We start from the raw sequence: 10187 nt of genomic DNA, 5'->3' as shown, positions 1-10187 counted from the left end.
AAATTTCCACTTTCACTCACTGCGCTTGGGTTACTAAGAAGTTATTCACTCTGTTCTTAAGAAAAGAGATGTATTGATAAGTTATTTTCTTCCAACAGCCATCATTTTTTTTCCCACAAACTCTTCACCGGATAAATCTGGGTCTCCATTTCTAACTAAACACTCAGGGCTAAATCCTTAGCTGGGTTTCTGCCTCGGGTAGGATGCACATTTATCAATACAGTATTTACTCATTCATTCAGTAATTCAACTCATCCACAAATATATGGTAGTGGCGATACGGGAAGAGGAGTCATGTCTTCGAAGAGCTTCCAATTTGTGGGAAGCTATTAAATAGTGCAATGCTAGACATAAATATTTATGTCTAAATCTTATATCTAAACCCAATTTAATGGGGTGTGGTTGTCAGGTGTGTGTCTCAGAAAAGGTAACATTTGAGATGCACTTTGACAAGAGTTAATGACCAAAGTGTGTGAGGCTGAAGAAGTTATTTCTGTTGTTGGAGAAGTAATAAGAAAGCAGATAATGAAAGGATTTTTCATGCCATCTTCTTATGGTTGAATTTTACCCTGAAAATTAGTGCAGGGATTGGGAACAGCAGTTTTTAAAGGATCTTCAATAATGGTAGGATCAGGTTTGAGTTTTTAAAAGATTTGAAAATCTGGTAAACGAATATTAGTTAATTCTAAGATTGATTAATTGATTGATTGATTTGCTTCCTTGCTGACTCTCATAGCCTACCCCCAGCGTTGTGATTAGCATCCTCCCCACTGTGGTCTCACCCCAAGGATTCTGCTCCCCCAGCATCACCTCATGTGTTTCCAGGTCACCACTTCGAGTATCAGAACCCTAGTGATTCTTTGATTTCATGAGAATCAATAATCTATTGATTCTACCAGCTTTTCATTATCTCTCACCACTCTGATGTTCTCCCTTCTCCTCTTGCCTAGTTTATATTCGATGATATAGCCATTCCCGACTCTCCCCTCCGTCTGAAACAATTCCAAACCTGCTTAACTCTACCCGCGGGCTCCACTTGCATTCAGGCTGCTGAAGAAAAAGATGCAACACTGTTGGCTAGTCTTACTTTGTATCGCCGATCCTTTAGTGCTAGCTAGCAACTCTACTTCATTTCCTCTCTATTTCACAGCAAGAATAAAAAACAATCAGTAAAGAATATCCATGGCCCCACCCACTTCTACCAATCTACTTGCCTCTGCAGCCTCCATTCCTGTCTTGACAGGTGAGTTGTCTGTTTCTGTCTCAGGCCGACTCCTTGCCTTGTGCACTGCGTTACATCACTTTGCTCATGGTCAGTCATTGCTCTGGAAATTTCCCTCCACCCTCTCCACTTAATTAAGCTTTTCTCTCTGCAAGATCATTTCTATCGACACATAAACACCCTATACTTTCCCCCACAGTAAAAAATAAATAAGTAGACGAATAAATAAATAACTCTTCATTCATCTTGCATTCAATTCTAGCTATATTTCCATGTTCTGTTCCCCTTTACTGAAAAATTCCCCCCAAAGTGGTCTGTATTTGATGTATCCTTTTCCTCCCCTCCCATTCTCTCTTGAACACATCCCAATTAAAATTTTGTTACCCATTTTTATGCCATTAAAATGGCTCTTGTCAGTGACCTCTAAATGATCAGATCCAATGGTTGTTTCTTGATCTTTATCTTCTCAAACCAAGTGCTTCATTTGGGACAGTCAATTACGCTCTTTTCTGAAACACATTTGCGGTGGAGAGGTTGGGCGAGAATTGGCTAGAAAACGGAGGATGGGGAAGTGAGGGGAATAGTTTTGTTTTAAATATTTTCACTGGTAAAATCTCATAGTCATATCGCATTTTATTATTTTTAAAGCCATTTAGAGACTACAAAATTCATTCTTGATTAATCAATGTGAAATTTTACTTGTTTTTTAAAAAACCTTTTGTGTATAAGGCAGGACCTTGGTGTCTTTGATTTCATTTAATTCCTAAATTGTATTCTTTTAAAAAAGTATTTTAATAGTAAATATATAAAACCCTACAACATATTATAATGACTTTGTTATACAATCAATATTCAGTTATTTGCCACCTAATTATTCTTTGCATTGCCCTGTATTCCTTCTTAGATTTCCTTTTTTGCTTCCGTGAACTTTTTCTTCTTATCAACTCACTTTAGTATTTCTTCAGTGTACGTCCTTCATTGGTGATAAATTCTCTGTTTTTATTTATTTCCATGTGTCTTTATTTCATCCTCACTCTTGAAGAAAAATACACTAAGAGACGGACAAAATCGTAGGTTGTCAGCCATTCAGTTTCCACATTACCTGTTCGTCTGGAGTCCATTGTGTCCTCTGAGAACTCAGCTCTCAGCTTAACTCTTGCCTTTTGCTTTATTATTTTATCTTTTTGCTTCTCAAAAATGTTAGTACAATATTCCAATGCATACATTTAAAAAATTTGTCCTATATGTGTTTACTTCTATTTTTATGTATTTCATCAGTTTTGTAGTTTTTAGCCGTTTTGTTTTCAATTTTTCTTCTGCTCTATTCTGTTCCTCTTTTCTACTGAAATCACCATATCTTCTTACTGAATTCTCTGTCTGCGACCTTCTCTTCCATATTTCCAACTTTTTGTGTCTTTGTGTTTCCTTCTGATAATTTCTTCTGAATTGTCCTTTTCTTCACTAATTCTAGCTCTGACTATTCAGCTATTAAGCTCACCTGTTGGTTTCTTAGTTTTGCTATTATTGGTACTTTTTCAATTCTGCTTTTTATCTTCTTTATATGTTTCCATTATCTGCCCAATTTATCAATCCTGTGTTTTATTGACTGGAACATAAGAAGCATAATCGTTTTAAACTGAGCCTCAGAGCCCTATGGATCCGTTTCTACTGTCATTTAATTCTGCTCTTTAAAAACACGTCATCCAAATATGGTCTTAGAAATTGAGAAAATTCCTTATGGAGGTTTATCATAACTCTCAGAATGGCTCACTGGGCTGCCAAGCTAAACACAGAGGGTCCCCCGCACCCCTGTTCTCATTCGGACAGCTCTGGACTCCAGTTTGTGCCTAATGAGGCATGCAAATCTTCCAATAATTCTATTCTATCCAGCTCCCCAACCTCTCAGCCACCTCCTCCACGATCAGCAGGAATCCCCTGTGTAAAAGCTCATTATTTGGAGCTTTTGTCTCTTTCCACATTTTTGGCTCAGTAATTAAAAAAAAAAAATTGAAGCATTCAATGAAACTCCAAGTATCTGTTCAAATTAAACTATAGTTATTTCTTTCTTTTTAGCTCTCTGATGCATCAGGAAGATGGTGTTTATCTTTTGCCCAGCTTTCAGAGTTTTCTCAGAGGTGGAGCTGGTCTAGTGTATCTACCTAGTCTGCCAACAGTCCCTGTAGGCCTCGGAACACTTTCTTCTGTGGGATCCCAGAGCAGCGCTTTGAATTTTCAAGTCTCTTCCCTCACTCACCCCTTCCCCTTCCTCTCCTTTGCTGCTTCTTCTTATCTTTCCAGCTTATCAACACTGAGGGGGCCCCAGTTTTTTCCTCAGCCTTCTCCTTCTCTATCGACACTCAGTTTTTAAGGTGTGCACTTCTAGTCTCACGGCTTCAAGGAACTTCTAGTGTGCTGACCACGCCCAAATTTCTACGTCCGGCACAGTTTTCTCTCTTCACCTCCAGATTTACAAAGCAAAATGACTATTCAACATCCTTATTTGGGTGTCAAGCATTCATACTTAATTTGCCCCCAACTGACCTTTTAATCCAGTACCCCAAACGAGTTACTTCCCCAGTCTTTCCGATCTTGGTAACTGGCAACTCTGTTCCTCTAGCTAATTGGGTTAAAGAACTTGGTGTCATCCTTGATTTCTCATTTTCCTCCCACCCCCGCATCCACGCCGCCCACACTTTCATTGGCATTATCTTCAAACTATACCCAAGTACTCAGGCCATTTCTCCAGACCTTTTCTATAGCATCATGGCCCATGATCGTGGATTATTGTAACAATCCCCTATTTTCCCTGTTTCTACCATTGCACCCCCCTCCCCCACCTCTTCCATGCTCAGCAGTAAGAATGATCATTTTAAGTCAATAATATAACTGATGATTTTTTGTAATGCTTACAGGAACTATCCTCAGTACTTTACATACGTTAGCGTTTTTAAACCCACACAGCCCTGTCAAGCAGTGCTGTCATATGTCCTCCCGGCGCAGATGAAGGAACTGAAGCACAGAGTTGCTTAAGGTAACTTCCCAAGGTTGTGCAACTAGAAGGGGCAGAGCTGGGATTTGAACCTGACGGTCTGCTTTCCACTTCAGAGTAAACCCCAGGGTAAATCAACATCACCACCTGCTTTTGGGGCCCTATAGGACCTGCCATCTGGCCACTTTCCGACCTCATCTCCTACGGCTCCCTCTCTGGATGGCTGTGTTCCAGCCCTTACGTTCTCCTGGCTAGTTCTCGAGGTTGCCGAGCACACGTCCAGCTCGCAGCCTTCGTACTTGCTGTTCCCTCTGCCTGGAATGCCTTCCTCCCCGTATGCAGATGGATTGCCTCAGGATTTCTCTGCTCAACTGTTGCCTCATGAGACAGGTCTTCCCTGATCCCCTTCTGTAGAGCCACAACCCCTTCGTGGTTCCCATCTCCCTTTGCAGATTGAATTTCTCTACAGCACTGATCGCCACCTGACCTATTCTCTGTGCCTTCAGGGATGGCAGGCGCTTAGTCTGGTTTGTTCATTGCTACCTCTAATGAACCAGCAACAGGGGCTGGGGTAAGGAAGCCATTCGAATATTCGTGGAACACACGAGTAACCAAATTACTCAGCTACCTGATGGGCTTCTTGTGCAGCACAGAGCGGATGTAGCATCTTTTTACGGATTACTTCCTGTGACAGGGTAAATGGGAACATGGGCAGGTCGCAGGCCGGAAGACGCATTGTGATGAAATACGGCCTAGGTCCGGCGCTGTCATCTGGGAGCTATGTCATCTTGGCTAATTGAATTCATTGCCTTGGTTCTCCATTTCCTTATCTATAAAATGATGGATTGAAAGAAATCTTTATTTAAGAACATGATAAATTATAAAATATGGCAGAATTGACATGGCTATGGACAAAAATGGGTAGAAAAAGCAATTTTGGTATATAGCAGCAAGTTCTCAACCAGGGGTGATTTTTGTGCCCCTTCCTCCCACCAGAGAACATTTGCAACGCCTGGCAACACTTCTGATTGTCACAACTAGGGGCTCAGAGGGGTGCTACTGGCGTCTAGAAGGCAGAGGCCAGGGACACTGGTAAACATGCTACCGTGCACAGGATAACCACCACTACCCCAACGAAGAACTATCTGGCTCAACATGTCAGAAATGCTGAGGCTGAGTGATGCTGGCTTATTACAGTTGGAGCTGCGCGGGTGGAGGTGACCCGGGCGAGAAGAGCACGGCTAAAACAGACGGAACTTGAAGACAGGGGCTACCACATAAAATAGAAAAAAGTCCTATTCCCGTCCTGGAGCAAAGATTACTATCTTCGGGAACACTGATAAGAGGAATGTCAACACAGGGGTGGGTGGCATCTTGTGTGAACTTGGAAGACAATGACCGCAGAGGACCGGGAGCTTATCTCAGCTGCCTCAAACCACTTTCCCTGGGGCATTTTGTGATTACGCACATCCCATCCCGCCCATCTGTTGCTAATTGCAATAAAGACCGGGCTCTGTTGTATGACTGAGGTGAAACGCCATCAAGTTTCAGAGGAAATAAGTCCACAAGATGCTCCATAAAAGTAATCTCTGCTTCTTGGCACCCAAATCTCTCAAGCATTGATGAGGCAAGCAGGAAACCTAATGAAAATAATACAAGGAAATCTTTTCATCAACACCCATCCCTAATGTCTCAGCTATCAGGTCATTGTTTTGGCTTCTCTAGGTGGACTCTGCATCCGCAGCCAACATCGGAAGCTGGGATTTTAAACAAGGCAAGCAGTCATTTTTACCACATGGCCCGAATCAGTTAAGTGGTGCCAACCCTGCTCCAATTAAGATGTGGCGGTTCTTAAGTGTGTTTATATTACAGCTTCTCTCGCGCGCGTGCACAAGCACACACACAACCACATACCTGTAGACTCTGGTCGTTCAGCATTTGTGATGTAGCCATCTATTTTTTTTTCCAAAGGAACATGCCCAGAGAATTTATATGGGTTTGAAAACCTTTGCTTTATTGGCAAGGATAGTAATGGAATTAATTTGGTATTTTGTGTTGACTCCCTCTTTCTTTTGACTTGGTTAAAAGTGACCTTTTTTAACATTATAATTATTTGATTTTATTTGTAAGGAGATTTAAGATGAGGATAACTTTCTACTATGCTCTCTAAAATGTCCTAGTGAAGAAGCTAATACAGCGTATGGCAAAGGGTGAACCTGGAAACATAACTGCCCTCAGGGCATATGTGTTGAGGTAAGCAGAGTTGCGTGATGGGTGTGGAAGGCTGGGAGGGGACCAGGCAGGGCAGGATATCCTCTTCATCAACATCATACATTGCTTTTCTCATCATTAGCGTAGCAGAGTCACACAAATTGTCCTGGCTCAAACACTTAGAGGATCATAAACTGAACCCACCCTTCCATTAGATTCAAAGTAAAATGAACATACAAGGAAACTTGTAATGTCCTGTCTAGGGAGAGAATGTGGCCAGATAATGAAGATTAAAAACTGCCCTGGTGGCACTGTGAATAGGTTAAAGCGTTTCTGCAAGGTGCAAAGGAAACATAAATGATCCAAATCCTGGAAGAAAATACAGCTTAGTAGCAGAAGAATTGTTTATTTCAGAACAGGCTCATTCTTTTCTAACTCTTGGGTAGCATTTCCTTCTGACTCCTTGAGTAGAAAAGCAAAAGTAGGCAGAGATGACCACGAAATACAAGCAGGCATTTTACTGGCTTTAGTGCTTGGTAGGAGTTTAATAAGTAGTTGTTTTTAAAAAGTCACTCAGTAAGCACCTAATATATGCCAAGCACTGTTAGAAGGTGGTAAAATGCAAAGAAAATAAGAACATGTTTTCTGAACTCTGGGAATTTAAAATGGAATTGGAAGTGATAGATACATTAATTATGTTAATTGTTAAGAATGGGTTGGCAAACTATGGCTCATGGGCCAAATTTAGCACACTGCTGCTTTTTGTAAATAAAGTTTTATTGGAGCACAGCCATGACCATTCATTTATATATTGTCTGTTGCTGCGTCCACACTTCAACAGCAGGGTGACATAGTTGCAACAGAGCCCATGTGGCTGCAAAGTCTGAAATATTCATTATCTGGCACTTTACATATATATATATGTGTGTGTGTATATATATATATTTATATAAAGTTTGCTGAGCTCTAGTTTACAATGATGTCACATACATGGGTATAAGCATGTTACAAACATTATTGCAGTTATCAACATTGTCCACTGTGATAATTACCGTATTATCTACAGTTCGTAGGTAAAAAATTGTGGTTAAAAGATTAAGTACTTTAAATTCTCAATGTTACACAAGCAATAAGTAGCTGATCTTGGATCTGAAATCACACATTCTGATCTTATAGCCCATGCTCCTAATTCATGTACTCCATACACAACAGCTATCCGTATTCAATAGGAACAGGTATGTCTTTCCCAATATTTATATCAAGGTGTCTAAGAAATTAATTTTATTTTTTTCTACAAATGAATTAAATTTCTCACTTATTTTTTTTTTTCTTATTGGCAGGATCTTATTCAATTTTAGAAAAAGAGTCAATTCAAAATTTGCCTTCTTCTTTATTTGATAGTTTAATCATGGTTTTCGGGGCTATGGTACATTGATAACAACAATGGTTCTGATTCTTCACTCTTTCTATAGCCATGCCCTCTGCCATATAACCTTCCAGTGTATTCCCAACTGTGATGCGGTGTCCTCCTGCCCCGACTCCGCCTTGTGACTTGCTTCCATGGAGTATTGGCAGACACAGCAGTCAGAGAGAAATGGAAAGTCCTCGGGTGCCTGGGCTTATCCTGTGTGTATCTCTGCTGCTGCTCTGAAGATATGGCTGAGCTATTCATAGCTACCTGAGGATGAGAAACGGGTAAAGCAGAGCCAAGTCACCTCAGGTGACAGCCAACTAATTTCAAGACAAGTAAGAAAGTCCAGGAAAATGTAAACAGTAAGCATTTATTGTTGCACCCCACTGAGAGCTTATGGTTAGTTGCTATGTCAGATTATTTTGATAACAGAGGACAGGTACAGGAGAACACATAACAGAAAGACAATGGGCAGAGAGCAGGAGAGTATGTTGGGCTGGTCCTCTGTTATCCTTGTTTTTTAATGAGATTTTCTTTTTTTTTGAGACAAAATCTCACTCTGTTGCCTGGCGTCAGCCTAGCTCACAGCAACCTCAGACTCCTGGGCTCAAGTGATCCTACTGCCTCAGCCTCCCGAGTAGGTGGGACTACAGGCATGCGCCACCATGCCCGGCTAATTTTTTCTATATCTTTTTAGTAGTCCAGCTAATTTCTTTCTATTTTTAGTAGAGACGGGATCTCGCTCTTGCTCAAGCTGGTCTCGAACTCCTGACCTCAAGTGATTCTCCTGCCTAGGCTTCCCAGAGTGTTAGGTTACAGGCGTGAGCCACCGTGCCTGGCCTTAATGTGATCTTCTGAGAAAGGGATCATCCAATCTGAACCTTGGGCATCACTAACTGTCCACAGAGGAGTTTAGAAATATGTGAGTCAGGAGTCAAATTACACCAAAGCACTAAAGAGTTGGAAAAGCAGGATGGATGCCACTGATGACTGAGTGAGCGAGCTAAAAGATTAAGCCTAAGTCTTCAGAAAACAAATTACATAAATTTAAGAAAAGTAAGGAAACAAAAGGTAGAATAAAATTCAATAAGATTTGAAAACAGGCCCCAAAGTGATAATACCTAACTATCAGGACTACCAGAAGAAGAGAAGAGAGAAAAATTCATCTCAGAGTTGAAGAAAGAAATAAATTCTCAAATTGAAAAGATTCACAGAGTTCCTGGAAATGTGAATACTTTTAAGCAATAAAATTTCACCTTCGAAACACCCCTGTGATACAGGTAATCGGGTTATCACAGCTTCCTAGATGGGACTAAGACATGGGGCTGTCAGCCTTCCTGAGCACTGTATGCGTGGACACTCGTGCTGATGCCATTCTTTATCAATTCTCCAAATAATCCTTTGACGTATGTGCTGTGATTATTCCAAGTTAACAGACAGGAAACTGGAACACAGAGAAATTACGTAGCTTACCCAAGGTTGTGCAGGTAATAAGTGACAGAAATGGGCTTTACCGTAGGTGCTCTGGCTCAGAAGGGATGTGCTTAACCACTAGGCCGCGGCTGCCGCATAGCTGACTAAATGAAACCTCGCAACCAAACGCAAACGGGCCTTTTAATTCTCATGGTATCACACACAAAAAGCAGTCTTGAAGTAGTGTCTTCAAACTGCAAAATATGTACAATATTAAGCCAGACTACTAGATTGGCTTTATTTAGCCAGAACATAACTCAATCATGGATCGAAGACGTTTGCTTTGGACCATGGTGGAGTGACTGGTACAGGACTTGCCCTCCCACCAAAAACAACTAGAAAACTGGAAAAAATATAGAAAAAGCTGTTTTTATACATTAGACAATTGATAGTCTGCAATTTATGATCCTGAGAAAACAGGAACAAATGAGGTAATCCCAACCGTTGCTTCTGCTTTCTGCTCAAAAGTACTTATATCTGCCTGCAAAACATAACACACTTTGAGGGAAGACTGAAAAATGCAGACTCTCACGATCGTTTTACTAATAATGTCTGTAATCCCATCAAAATTTCCTAGACACATGAAGAAGGAAAATATGGACCATAAACAAGAGAAAAATCAATCAATAGAAACAAGTCCAAAGATGACAGAGATAATGGAAATAGAAGACAAAGACTTTAAAACAGTTATCATATACAAATAAAATGAAAAAATAAACTTTCACACATCACTCATCACTCAATACAATACTTCACCTCTGGTCACCAAAATATGTGTGGAAGTTTCTCCCCATACACCAAGCAAGGAATTTTCCAGTGAACACCAATTGGATGTCCTATAATTTGATTCAATTTTGAAACTATCTACCTGGAGATAGCAT

The sequence above is a fragment of the Propithecus coquereli genome, unplaced genomic scaffold (genome assembly GCF_000956105.1).
Source record: "Propithecus coquereli isolate 6110/MARCELLA unplaced genomic scaffold, Pcoq_1.0 Scaffold36, whole genome shotgun sequence".
Classification (NCBI taxonomy): Eukaryota; Metazoa; Chordata; class Mammalia; order Primates; family Indriidae; genus Propithecus; species Propithecus coquereli.
The sequence above is the reverse complement of the archived record's forward strand: the minus strand, read 5'-3'. Positions refer to the sequence as shown.